This window comes from Cervus canadensis, chromosome 9 (assembly GCF_019320065.1).
Source record: "Cervus canadensis isolate Bull #8, Minnesota chromosome 9, ASM1932006v1, whole genome shotgun sequence".
NCBI lineage: Eukaryota > Metazoa > Chordata > Mammalia > Artiodactyla > Cervidae > Cervus > Cervus canadensis.
Window position 1 is genome coordinate 11,673,722 of NC_057394.1, and position 12,997 is coordinate 11,686,718.

The 12,997-nt window shown below is 47.9% G+C and overlaps 1 protein-coding gene across 2 annotated transcripts in view; it reads right to left on the reverse strand.

Annotated features, from left to right (window-relative positions):
- Positions 1-11,304, reverse strand: part of FARP1 (FERM, ARH/RhoGEF and pleckstrin domain protein 1) — a 300,177-nt gene extending 288,873 nt beyond the window's left edge. The window contains exon 1 of one of the 2 annotated variants that reach the window (XM_043478278.1): positions 11,140-11,304. The gene's annotated coding sequence lies outside the window, so the exon portion shown is untranslated. The remainder of the gene's footprint in view (positions 1-11,139) is intronic. The other variant, XM_043478277.1, reaches the window with a different exon arrangement.
- Between the last annotated feature and the right edge of the window lie 1,693 nt (positions 11,305-12,997).

Genomic DNA, 12,997 nt, shown 5'->3' on the forward strand with positions numbered 1-12,997 from the left:
CTGACAGACCTTTGTGAGAAGTGAGATCAGTTTTATTCTTTCTAACTTGTGAAGAGTTACTGAGACTCTAATGAGTTGTGATTTTTCCAGCTGCCTGAGATCCTATGATAAGATCCTCATTAATCCATCAAAGAAAGGCTCTGTTTTAAGTACCCAGAAAGTAGAACAGAAGTTTTGAGACACAGCTCCTGACCTCCAGAAATGAACTCTGGGGGAAAAGGCAAAATCCACACATCGGGGAGTAACTAATGATGTGAGCTACTCTACGGATGAAACCAGTCAGGCCGCCTTCGGCGCGCCCCAGGGGCTCGCCAAAGCTTCTGTGGATAATCTCCAACGGTAAGCCAATGGAACTGAGACAGAGACACCGCTTTGATTGGGAATTAGCGAAACGAGCACGGCTTGGCTGGGTCACATATGGGTATCTTCTCTCTCAACATACGGTTGTCCCGAAACAGTCCTGTCTGCTGGGGACTGGTTAGGACTGCCAGAAACTAACACCCTTGCTTACTAAGTGCCTCTGACCAACAACAGAGAAAGGGGGCACGTGGGACTTCCCTGTGGTCCAGTGGCTAAGAATTCACCTTCCCAGTGCGGGGGATGCAGGTTCGATCCCTGGATGGGGGAGCTAAGATTTTACATGTACCAGGAACAAGAGAAGCCCAAGGGCTGCAAGCAGAGGAGGCCTGCATGCCACAACGAAGACCCAGTGTGGCCAAAATTCAAGAAGGCGGGGGCACCTCGAGAGTCATCACAAGTGGTAAGAAACGAGCGCAGAGGCACAACCCCCATCTCGGCCTACCTGCTGGGCTTCTGCAGGGGCCAGCTCCGCTGCAGACTCACCCTGAGCAAGCTTGATCGATTTCCACCCCTTTCCTCCCATTCTGGGTGGTGTGTCTCAATGTAAGTGAAAGGAAGGTTGTTTGGGGCTGATATCTAACCACTGTGACGCCCCTCACAAGGGAACATTAGGTTAGAACTGTGGCGCTCGGTGCTCAGACATCAACCTTGACGTGATGGGGATCCTCCAGCTTCGGCACAGCCCCCAGAGGTGGTGGACGGCGCCCCTCCTTCCTGCCTCTGTCCCTCCTTCCCGTCTCCGTCCCTCCTTCCCCGCTGGGCCCTCCCCCAGGAAGTTATTTCCCCTTATTTTTGTGTGTCAATCTTACCCACCTGGAAAGGCTGCTGTCCCCACCCCCACCCCATCCTTGTACACCCCTCCGTCACAAGAGGGGTCCCTCATCTGGGCTAAACAGGAGTCCTTCCCTGAAGGGGTGGAGATGGGGGTTCAAACTTCAACTTGGTGAGTCTCAATCCCAGCAGGAATGGCATGAATGTTTCAACCCCAGGAATGGAACATTCGAGAAGGTGTAATTAATCACCAACATGACTGGGGGGGCAGGGGGGGGCACTGCCTGACTTTTAAGGTGGGGCCGTGGATGCTATGGGCTTCCTTGGGGGCTCAGTGGTAAAGACTCCACCTGCCAAGGCAGGAGACACGGGTTCAATCCCTGGGTCAGGAAGATGCCCACTCTGGTAACCTTGCCTGGGAAATCCTATGGACAGAGGGGCCTGGCGGGCTACAGTCCATGGGGTCGCAAAGAGTCGGGACACAAGTCAGTGACTAAACAACAATGGATGCTAGAGTCCCTGCGATGCGCAGGGCAGACCCACCATCACCAGCAAACTGTCCCAAGTGCCAGAGGAGAGAGCCAGGAACACGAAGCCAACCCCACAGGTGGCTGGAGTCTTCGGACCCAGGTCTCGATTCCTGAGACGACTCACCTTGGCCCGTTCTGGGGTTGGTATTGAGAGCTACCAAATTCCCCGCTCTACCTCTTATGACTTGAGGTGGGTGTCTGCCCCTTGCAACAAAAGAACCCTCTTTCCATAGATTTATGTACAGATGGTCACAGCAGTCAAATATTGCAAGCAAAAAAAAAAAAAAAGACCAATGAAGGGCAATGTTAGGTATATTACGTAGAATTACACAGGGGAACATTATAAAGTCATTAAAATTTTCATTTCAAAGAAAACTCAATATGGAAAACACTCAGTGGAAAGAAGGGAAAGTGGCTTCTAATTACACATGCATTGTTCTCACAATTTTTTTTTTTTCAATTTTTTTTTTTATTATTATTATTTTTTTCCAGTGTTCTCACAATTTTTAAAAAAGGTATGTCTGTATGTAAAGAGACAAAAACGGAATATATTGAATATGCCAAAAGTCAAATGGAAATAAACCAAATTTTAATTTTCATAAATTCTGACCAGCAGGATTGCAAGGAATTTTTACTTTCTGTCTTATACATGAATATTTTTCTAATCCTGTTACCAAAAGTAGAGTACAAAGGGAATACTAAAATGAGCAAACAAGTTAACAAACAAAAACACACTTCTTTACTGAAGCTCAACTTAAATGCAACTTCCAACCAGAATCCAATGTCTTAATATCTGAACACTTACACCATTATAGTAACTTTTGCAAAGCTCTTGTCATATTGTAATTATTTAGGTAACTTCTCCAATCCGGTCTGGATGCTACACTCTGACAGCAGAGAACTGGGCCCTAATTTTGTGGCACTAACAGTAACTAGTAATTCAACACAGCTGGTCAATCAAATACCTGTGAAGCTGATAAACCCTTACACAAAACGAAATAAAAATAACATGGCAGTGAATATGTAAATTACCCTGGTCACCTGACCATCCTGATAGTAAGGGGTCGGGGAATGACCAAGTTTCTTTTTAAAAGTCATATCAATCAAAAGAAAATAGACTGGAATCTTGTAATTTCATATTCTTCAAGTTCTTCACTTGGATATTTTCCATTCAATTCATTTGCTTGGATTAAGGTTATCATAAAATCATTCAACCTTTCTTTACAGGGTCACAAATACCTGTGTCTAATTTTTGAATGTGGTAAATCTCTAGTTTACCCAAATCCTGACATTTCCAAGCAGCTCCTTCTACTAATAACATTGGCCCCCAATAAGATTTCATGCCAGAGAATCAAAAGATTTGGCAAGATTATAAAGGAAGACATTAATCTCTGATTAATAATGGTCTCACAAATCTCCTAATCCAAACCCCAAATGGTCAATTCTAAGTAGATGTCCTGCAAGGCCATCATGAGAGGAAAAGGTGAAATTTATGCAGATATAGTGACAAGATTCACACATGTTATCAAATACCTACAGTCCTTAAAAATCGTTCATCTTTCACAGCAACTTGGTATGATCACTAAGCCACTTTCCACATAATTAACAGTAAGAAACTCTTTTTCTCACAGATAGTGTTAAATGGCAGATGAAAGATCAAGTCTTCCGACCTGTCAGAACGGCTATCATCAAAAAGACAAGAAATAACAAGTATTGGAGAAGATGCAGAGAAAAGGAACCCTCCAGCACTGGAGGTGGGAATATATTGATAAATTGGTGCAGACACTATGGAAAAGAGTATGGAGGCTCCTCAAAGAATTAAAAATAGAACTATCATACAATCTAGCATTTCCACTCCTGGGTATTTACTTAAAGAAAACGAAAACACTAATTCAAAAAGAAACACACACCCCTATATTCACTAAAGCGTCATTCACAATAGCCAAGACATGGAAACAGCCTAAATGTCCCCTGACAGAAGGACAGATAAAGAAAATATAGGGATATTACACACTTGGCTATCACTCAGCATCAGGAAGGAAATTTTGCCATATGTGACATCATGGATGGACCTACAGGGAACAATGCTAAGTGAAATAAGTCAGACAGAGAAGGATAAACACTGCATGTTTTCACTTATATGTGGAATCTAAAAAACAAATGAATAAATACAACAGAACAGGAACAGACTCACAGGTACAGAGAAAAAACTGCCGAAAGGGAGGAGGGGATGGGGCAACGGGCAAACCAGCTGAAGAGAATTAAGACCTAGAAATGATCTGTTATAAAATAAAGTCACAGGAATATAATGAATAGCACTGGGAATGCAGTCAATAATATTCTAATAACCCTAGCATGATGCATAATCTACAAAAATATCAAATCACTATGTTGTATACCAGAAGCTAACATAATATTGTAAATCAACTACATTTCATTTTTTAAAAAGCAGACCAAAAAAGACAAGGTATTTTTTAAAAAGAAAGACAAAGTCTTCCAATGAATGTATCAGTCAAGATGCTTTGGATGACAAGAATAGAATTAGAAAGTGGGTAAATTTATTGCTTAATACACTAAGTCCAGGTTGGCATTATTTGGTTAACAAAACTTGCTATTATTCAGTATACTAAGCTCCAGGTGCAGGAAGATCGGTGACTAAGTGATGCCCACAAGAAACTCTGCTTCCATCTTTCAGCCCATCATCCTCTTGCCCTCATCCCAAGGCTGATCACAATACGGCTGCTGTGATTCCAGACATCACATTCAGTCCGGCTACTGGGTATCTCTGTGGGAGCACAGAAACACTCCCCGGATCCTTCCTCAAAGACCACCAAATGTTGGCGGCTTCTGAGAAAGAAGCACTTTGATTAAGGACAAGAGGAGTGTGAAGAAGGCCGTGCCATTACTTCCTGATGACAACAAATGTGTGACGCCAAGAAGCATGGAACTGCAGCAGCCCTTAGCCGTAACAGCTAATCAGGCCGCAGCAGTGTAATTAACCTCTGGGCGACAATCCTAAGTACAGAAAGCAACAAGCTGGGCATGGCAGGGTAGACAGACAGAAAGAACTTGCATCCTGGGTGACACTGTGAGCTGAGACACTGAACCAGGGACCCCTTCCTTTCTTCTTATTTGAGGCAACTAATTGGTGACTTTCACTGCTATAAGTCAAAGATTCTATCACTTGAAGACAAATGCACTCTTGCAGGCCCCTTGAGGTTTTAGGGAAAGAGCACCAATAACTTGCCCAACATCACAAAGATGGACAACATACAGAAGGGCAGATCTGTCTAATCTTCATATCTATATTCCCAACTCTTCTTACCTTTAATACCAATCTCTAACTTCCGTATCCTAAAATGTCATGGAGTTTTCAATACAGAAATTTTTAAATTTACTTATGCATGTATTTCTCTTTTCCATTACGGTTTATCACAGGATTTTGAATATGTGCTCTACAGTAGGACCTTGTTGTTTATCCATTCTTTGCATAATGGTTTGCATCTGCGAATCCCAGACTCCCGATCCATCCTTTCCCCGCCCTCCTCCCCCTTGGCAACCACAAGCCTGTTCTCCGTGTCTCTGAGTCTGTTTCTGTTTCAGTCATGACACAAATTTTAATTCAAGTCAAGCAACATTTATTTACCTTCTATGAGCAGGAGAAACAAAAATCAGGAAAATGTGCTTTCTGATCTGACAACGCTTGTTATCTGGTTCAGAAAATGAGGAGAATACATAAATAAGATGATAAAATTCACACCAAAATAGGAAAACTAAACTCCTTTTACAAGCATCCACATATGCCACCCTGACCTCTTTTTAGAATGTTATATCTTGCTTTTTCCTAGGGCTCCATTTTTTGGTGTTGATTTTGAAAATACTTCTTTTCCACAATCTTTCTGTGTGCTAAAAGAACAAACAACTCAATTCTGAATTTTGAAATCTATTTATTTGATCACAATCTTAAACACCTTGTTTCCTCGGATTTTTCAAAATAAGCAGGGTCTTGGTTTTTTGGGTTTTTTTTCCATTTTCAAGTCTTTTCAACTCAGTTTCAGTTAGGAAAGATCAGAACTGCATGAAGTAAATGCAGTCTGACCTCCTGAACAGAGTGATATTAGTGTATGTCTTACACACAAAACTGTGTTATTTTTCCAAAGCTGAAAAAAGTGCTCTGACCTTTAATAAGCTCAATAAGTGGACCATGTACAATGTTTTCCTCATAAATTTTGCTCTTCAAAAGATACCATTAAAAAAGGAGAAGGTTAAAAAATAGCCTGGTGAACATATTCGTAATATATTTATCTAACAATGTACTTGTATGCAGAATATACACAGAACTCTCATAAGTGTAAAATAAGATGACATTAAGTATGTGCGGTTTCTTACCTGTCAGTTACACTCAAAATCTATATGAAACAATCAAACAAAAATCAATGAAAAAGAACAAAGTGTGAATGGCCACATCACAAAGGAAGATAGACAAATAGCCAAAAAGCACAGGAAAACCTATTATTTCTCTTTCAGGGAAATATAAAGTTAAACCACAAGGAGATACCACTAACACATCCACCAGAATGGCCAAAATGAAAAAGATGGGTAATTTCAAGTACTTATGAGGATTACAGTAAGTGGAACACTCGTGTATCATTGGCGGGAATGTAAAATGGTACAAACACTTTGGAAAACAGATGGCAGTTTCTTATAAACATACACTTATTATAAGACCCAGCAATAAAAAGGAAAACAGATCTCCGCACAAAGACTTGTTCACAAATGTTCATAGCAGCCTTATTCATAACAGCCCAGACTGGAAACAACCAGAGTGGCCAAGGGTGACCAGACGACACTGAAATACTCAGGGCAGCAGAAAAGAACACCCGATAAGAGGATGGAGGAAGGGGGAAGGAGGAGGGAAAAGAAGAAGATGGAGGAGGAGACAGAGGAATAAAAGGAAAGGTGAAATTACACCTACGCTTTGTGAAATTGCAGAACTCCAAAGGATCTTAAAAGCAGCCAGAGAGAAAAGACGAGACTATTTACAAATAACAATTAGCCTGACAGCGGACATAACAGCCACAACAAACGGACCAGAGGACAGTGGATTAACACAGAAACAATCCAGAATTGCACACCCAGCTAATTCATCAATCTGGAACAAATTTCAAGGCCCCCCAAAATTGAGGTTACCCTCTGGCTTTAGAAGATTCCCCTGGAGGAGGAAACAGCCACCCACTCCAGTATCCTTGCCTGGAGAATCCCATGAACAGAAGAGCCTGGTGAGCTACAGTCCATGGGGTTGCACAGAGTCGGACACGACTGAGCAACTTGACACATGCACACATCCCAGTAAACGCTCACTCATGGAACTTCCAAAAAACATCTCTCAGGAAGAAGGAAAGTTATCCCAGAAGCAAATTTTTCAGGTAGGTTTTACTTTCTGCTTCACGCTTTTTTGTGTCGGATTTCTTAAAAATGAGTGTATGTTTTTACAATACCTAACTTTAAAGGTTAGCTTCAATGGTTAAATTAGATTAAAACAGAAATGAAATCAAATATCAAATTTTCAAATTCCCAGAGAACAACAACTTGTCAGGGCTAATATCAAATTTCCCTTAAAAATTTCCAAGGCCAACTTGAAAGGACATGAAAATGAGGTTTACTTATTCACTCAGCAAGTATTTAGCAAAGATTTGTGGTGTGCCATGCACTACAGCAGATCCTGAATTAATATGATGAGGACAAAAAGTGAAAGGCATCATAATACTGGATTTACGTTTTCTCTTATAAGATACCGTTACGGAAAGCCCAAGTCTACACATAGAGTGCAGTTGCTCTTGTGGATGAGGAATTTTGCATAATAGAAAAAAGATAATCTAATTTGGCCCAAGGCCCTTTTGTTTGAAAATGTATGCACAAATATGACCATCTAACACATGAAATTAATTCAGTGTAAATGATGAATTCTCATATTAATTTAATTGCCAATCTTGCCGTCTGTCTCTAATTTCCATCCCACTTTAAATAAGAAAACTGCCTGAGTTCATAGGCAGCAGGGAGCATGGGCTCACTTTTAGGCCCCTTGTACCCTATGGTCTCTGGTTTATTTCATAAGTATCAAAGGCTTAGAGCTCCTGTATTTAATATGTATCAATTGTTCCCTTTTGCTCAAAGTATCCACTTGGCAAAATATTTTTAACTGACTTAAACCTGGAGGAGGGAAGCCTATTAAAAGACAGTTTCTCCACTTTTAAAATAAACAGTTTCTGGGGGCTTCTTGATTAAAAACAAAAGCGGCATTCGGCATAAAAGGACTGGCAAAATCAGTATTTCAAGTAATTTGAATGGAAACCGTTGGGCTCTGATCTTGCCGGACATGTGGAAGTGGTTAAGGCAGTAACCTGGAGGAAACAGAGTGAGGGGCCTGTACGATGAAGTGAGGCCACAGCAGAAACTCTAACCATTAAAAAGCAAGGGGAAAAAAAAAAAAGTTGGTCCACCATTGCCCATTCAACAGTCAGGCTTGGTGAGCCCTCCTTTCAATCAAAAGCACCAAATAATAGGAGAGATGCAGCCGCAGGAACCTTTAAAATCCCACCCTTTCCCTTCCCAGGCAAGGTAAGCAACACCTGGAATACCTGGGCCCTCAAAGTATCAGCAGGAAGGACTCCAGTGATTGTACTTTGGGATTACAAGTGCATGGTCAGCACGTCAGTCGTGTCTGACTCTGCGACCCCACAGACTATAGCCCGCCAGGCTCCTCTGTCCATGGGATTCTCCAGGCAAGAATACTGGAGTGGGTTGCCATGCCCTCCTCCAGGTGATCTTGCCGACCTGGGGATCGAACCCAGGTCTCCCGTATTGCAGGTGGATTCTTTACCACCTAGGAAGCACTGGGATTACAAGAGCCCCTCTCTTATCCGTAGCATCTTCAGTTCAAGGGGAAAGTGCCTTTCTCAAAAACACTAAGCAGCTCTCTGCAATATGCAAGGTCATTTGCAAAAGGTTTGTTTGAAATGCCTGGTTCACCATGCTGTCAAAGCATCAGCCAAGTACCTACAAATTCATACAACTTCCCTCATCCTCCAGGAAACCCACATCCATCTTTCCTAAAGAGTGTTCAGCAAGCAAAAACTGGGCTCCCGTCTCTTCTTCAGTGTTCTCTAACCTCCTCAAGGATGGAAAAAAGGTGTTCATTTCTGATGTCTATCACATGCATATATATTTCTATATCCTTACAAATATATACCATTCTCCAAATGAGTTAAACTCTTCTATGACTATTAGAGTTCAATGAATGCTAAAGGATGAATTTCACTTAAAAAAAGTAACGCTTTCAATACTATATTCAATTCTTATCTTCTTAGAAACCATTTCCTCCAACAGTTTTTTAAATGAAAAGCAAAACAAAAATGTTCACCCAAGTTCCTCATAGTCTTAAGATAATTATGATATAACTGCAATACACCAGAGGAAAATTATCTAGGGTAGATTTTTAAGTCTCCTTTTGGTAAATTTGGCCACAGAGTAGCTGTAGTATTCTATTATGACCTAGGGAATTCAATCCCTGTGTAAAATTCCAGGAAAAGACTAATTGTGTGAAAAGGGACACTATAAACCTCGCTTCGGGATTCCCACAGCAGAAGCCCTCCTTGAATGAAAAACCACACCCCAACTTACAGGGGGCATGCTACTGAGTCTGTGACCCTATGGAGAACAGCTACATCATCACCAGGTATTTCAAGTTTCTCATCCACAAAGAAGAAAGAAGAGATTCTGGGAAGCGCTGGGCTAGCAGCTTACTATTTCCACCAACACTTCGCCCAGGAAGCCAGCCACTGGCCAATCATGTGTCTTATTTATTTTACCCAGAAGCAGATCTATTAGCCAGACATTCTAAAAACACAAACGTTCCAGTTGTGCTTGGAGCAACTCCAATATTGGTGCCTTGCTGCAGAAGGATGCTGCAGGAATATAAAGTGAGCCATGTGGATGCTGAGCCCACATGAAGAGGATTGTCAGAAACTATCACACCCAGAAGACCAACCCTATGGAAAGGCTGTAGGTAAAGCCCCAACCGGAAGGCTGTGGAATGTGGAAGTCAGCCAAAAGCAGGAGACTTCAGAAGGGCCTGCCTGATCACAACAGTGAGGACAATTTTTAAGGCAAATGTCCCAAAGCTCTCAGGACCGAAAAGGCCTTTCTTCCTGCTTTCTGTCCGGTTTAGACGAGTAAGAAAAGCAAGACAATGCTGGAAGATGTTCTGAAATGGGCTTGGCCAAGTCACCAGTGAACCTAACCCAGGGGGTTTAGGCTGGGGTTTGGCTCCGGCTGAAGACGCTGCCTGCGGGGTGGGAGAGATGGGGGTCCCCAAAAGCCATGGCTCAGGGTGGAACAGTAATACAGGGGAGGGCGGGGCTGAGCAAGTCAAACCTGGGAAACTAACAAGCAAGACATTAACCAGGACCATAAAATGAAACAGCCAGAGGCCACCATGGTACTCCAGAAGGATCAGAGAGAGACAGGCTGGGCCGGCTAAACTGTTCCAGGTGCAAGGCAATCTCCAATTGATAACCAGGGTCCTCAGTTCTTCGTGCGTCGCACCTCGCTCGTTTTCTGGGAGACCCTGCACAGATTCCAGAGCTGGGCTCCCACTGTCAGACACGACATCCAGACTGATGTCCGGGAACGCGTGTTCCCCCTCGAACAGAACACACACACATGCACACACTCTCAAAGGGTCTGGCCGGATCACACAGCTAAAGTTTCCGGAACTTAAATCGTAAAACCACAACCAGAAGTTGTTGTTTTGAAACACTCACCACAAAAATCTGTGTCCTTTGCTTAAAAAAAAAAAAAAAAAATGGGGGGGTGGGGGAGAAAAAACTTTGGTCTCCATAAAGGCTGGCGGTAACGAGGGACAAAAATCCAACTCGGGGAGAGGGCGTGTTCCTCTTTGTCACCCACCCGGGGTCCCCGCGCCGCGCGTGAGCGAGCCGCGGGCACCCGGCGGCGCGGTGGCACCCGCGCCAGCGGCCACCCCTCCCCGGCCCGCGGGCGGCCTCGGGGGCCCAGATTGCGGCCGCAGGTCCGGAAGCCGCGTCGGGCGCTGTCAGCGCGCCGGGTGGGATGGGAGGAAGCGGGGGGTGGAGGGGGAGGTTGCCGCGGGGCGGGGGTGGCGAGTGGGGACGCGCGCGGAGCCCGCGGCTCGAGTCCGCCCAGGTGAGAGGAGGGCGCAAGGGGCGGCGCGGGGCCCAGAGGCCCCGGAGCTCCGGCTATTGTTGCCTGGCTGGAGGGAGACTCTCCCGCCTTAGTTAAGAGGAAGCCCGATGCCACCCGCCACACCTCCCGCGAGCAGGACCCGCGGGCCACGCAGCTCCCTCCAGCCGCGCCCGGATCGGTCGGCTCCGGGCGCCCGACTCGCACAAGTTGCCGCCCACCCGCCCGCCGCGGTCATTGTTCGCCGCGCGCCTCCTACCTCCACGGCGCGGGCGGCTCCGGCTCCCGCTCCCGGCCTCCGGGCTCCGCAGCTCCGAGCCCCGGGCGGCCGAGGGCGCGGCGGCTCCGGCTGCGCGTGCGGCGGGGACGCTCGGCTATTAATACCCGCGGGCGGCGGCAGCGGCGCGGACGCGCGCACGGGGCTGGCGGTGGCCGGCCGAGGTCCGAGCCATCAAAGGTGGCGCGGGGCGGAGGGGAGGGCGGAGCAGGCGGGGTGGGTGGGGAGCGGGCTCAGGGTCGCCATGGCCGCCTCGACGCCGGGCCGAGCGCCGCTCGCGCGGGGAGGAGCGGCGCAAAGCGGGCGGCGGCCGCGTCCCCGCCCCGCGCGCCAGCCGAGCGCTGCCCTCAGCCCCTGTGCCCGCGCCGGCCCCGCCGCCTCCAGGCCGGCGAGCGGGAAGTGAAGGCAGGCGAGCCCCTCCCCGGGCCTGGGCCGGCCCCTCGGCGAGGGGCGGGGGAGCCCGGGCGCCTCGCCGCCCGAACCGCGGGGACAGCAGGAGAGCCACAGCCCCCTCCAGCGTCCGCGCCCGCGCCCTGCGAGCCGGCGCGCCCCGCCCCGGCTCTGCTCCGCCCCGGGGGCAGGTGCGCCGAGGGGCCAACCGCTCCGAGCGCCCTCCCCGGCCCGGCGAGCCCACCGCCGATCCGCGCCTTACTTGGTCCTGCGGCCCGAGCCGGGCTCGCCGCTCGGCCACCGCCCGGCCAGAGCGCAGGAGGCGCCGGGGAGAGAGCCGCGCCAGTCCCAACGCTGCGGTCGAAAGCGAGATGTGGGCGCGGGAGACAAGCGCCTGGGCGAAACCGCCAGCCGCTGGCGGAGGATCGGCCAGGATCTGGACTCTGCGAGTCGTGCTTGGGGTCGTTCAGGAAGGGAGCCCCGCCCGTGAGCCCACCTCCTAGGACTTTCCGTCTCCGCGCGGGCCGCGGCGCGGTGCGGGGACCCACGAGCACCTCCCCTTCCCCGGGGCCACGGGAGCGGGCCTCCGGCACCACCCTGGGCCACGAGGGACTTAATCCCGGAGGGGCAGTGGTCACCTCCCCTCCCCCGCAGCGGCCCGGCGTCCTCCACGCCCCCTCCGGAGACCCGAGCGACGCCCGCGCACGGGAAAGGAGTGGAATAGGTCAGCTGTTTTACTGTATCTTGTGGGGCCTGGGAGCTCCGGGAACTCGATGAAAGCGGGAGCAAGATTCAAGGACCCAGCAAGCAGGGACCTAAAGGGGAAAAGTCAATGGTTCCTACCTTCCAGCTGAGAGCTACCGCTTTACACCTCCATCCCCCATCCTCAGCCCCCGGTGTTGCCCTTTCTTCTCCTCTTGGATGGACCCTCCACACGTGGAGGGCAAAGGACGGGCGGCAGGTTCCAAAGGAAAACCACCCTCGGCTAGATCCGGAGGGCACCCGCCCCTGACGGCCACCGACTCCACCGCCCTGGTCATTTGGCGCCTTAGAAAAGTTTCCCGGGCTTCCCTGGTAACTCAGCTGGTAAAGAATCCGCCTACAATGCAGGAGTCCCCTGTTCGGTTCCTGGGTCGGGAAGATCCCCTGGAGAAGGGATCGGCTACCCACTCCAGTATTCTTGGGCTTCCCTGGTGAAACTGGAAAGAATCTGCCCGCACTGCGGGAGACCTGGGTTCCATCCCCGGGTGAGGAGGATCCCCTGGAGGAAGGCATGTCAACTCACTCCAGTATTCTTGCCTGGAGAATCCCCATAGATGGAGGAGCCTGGTGGGCTCCATGGGGTCGCAAAGAGTCGGACACAACTGAGTGACTAAGCGGAGCACAAACAAGTTTTGGACTTTCAACCTCCATGCAGGAGGGGAGCACCCCTGAGTAGCCAGTGTGAGCA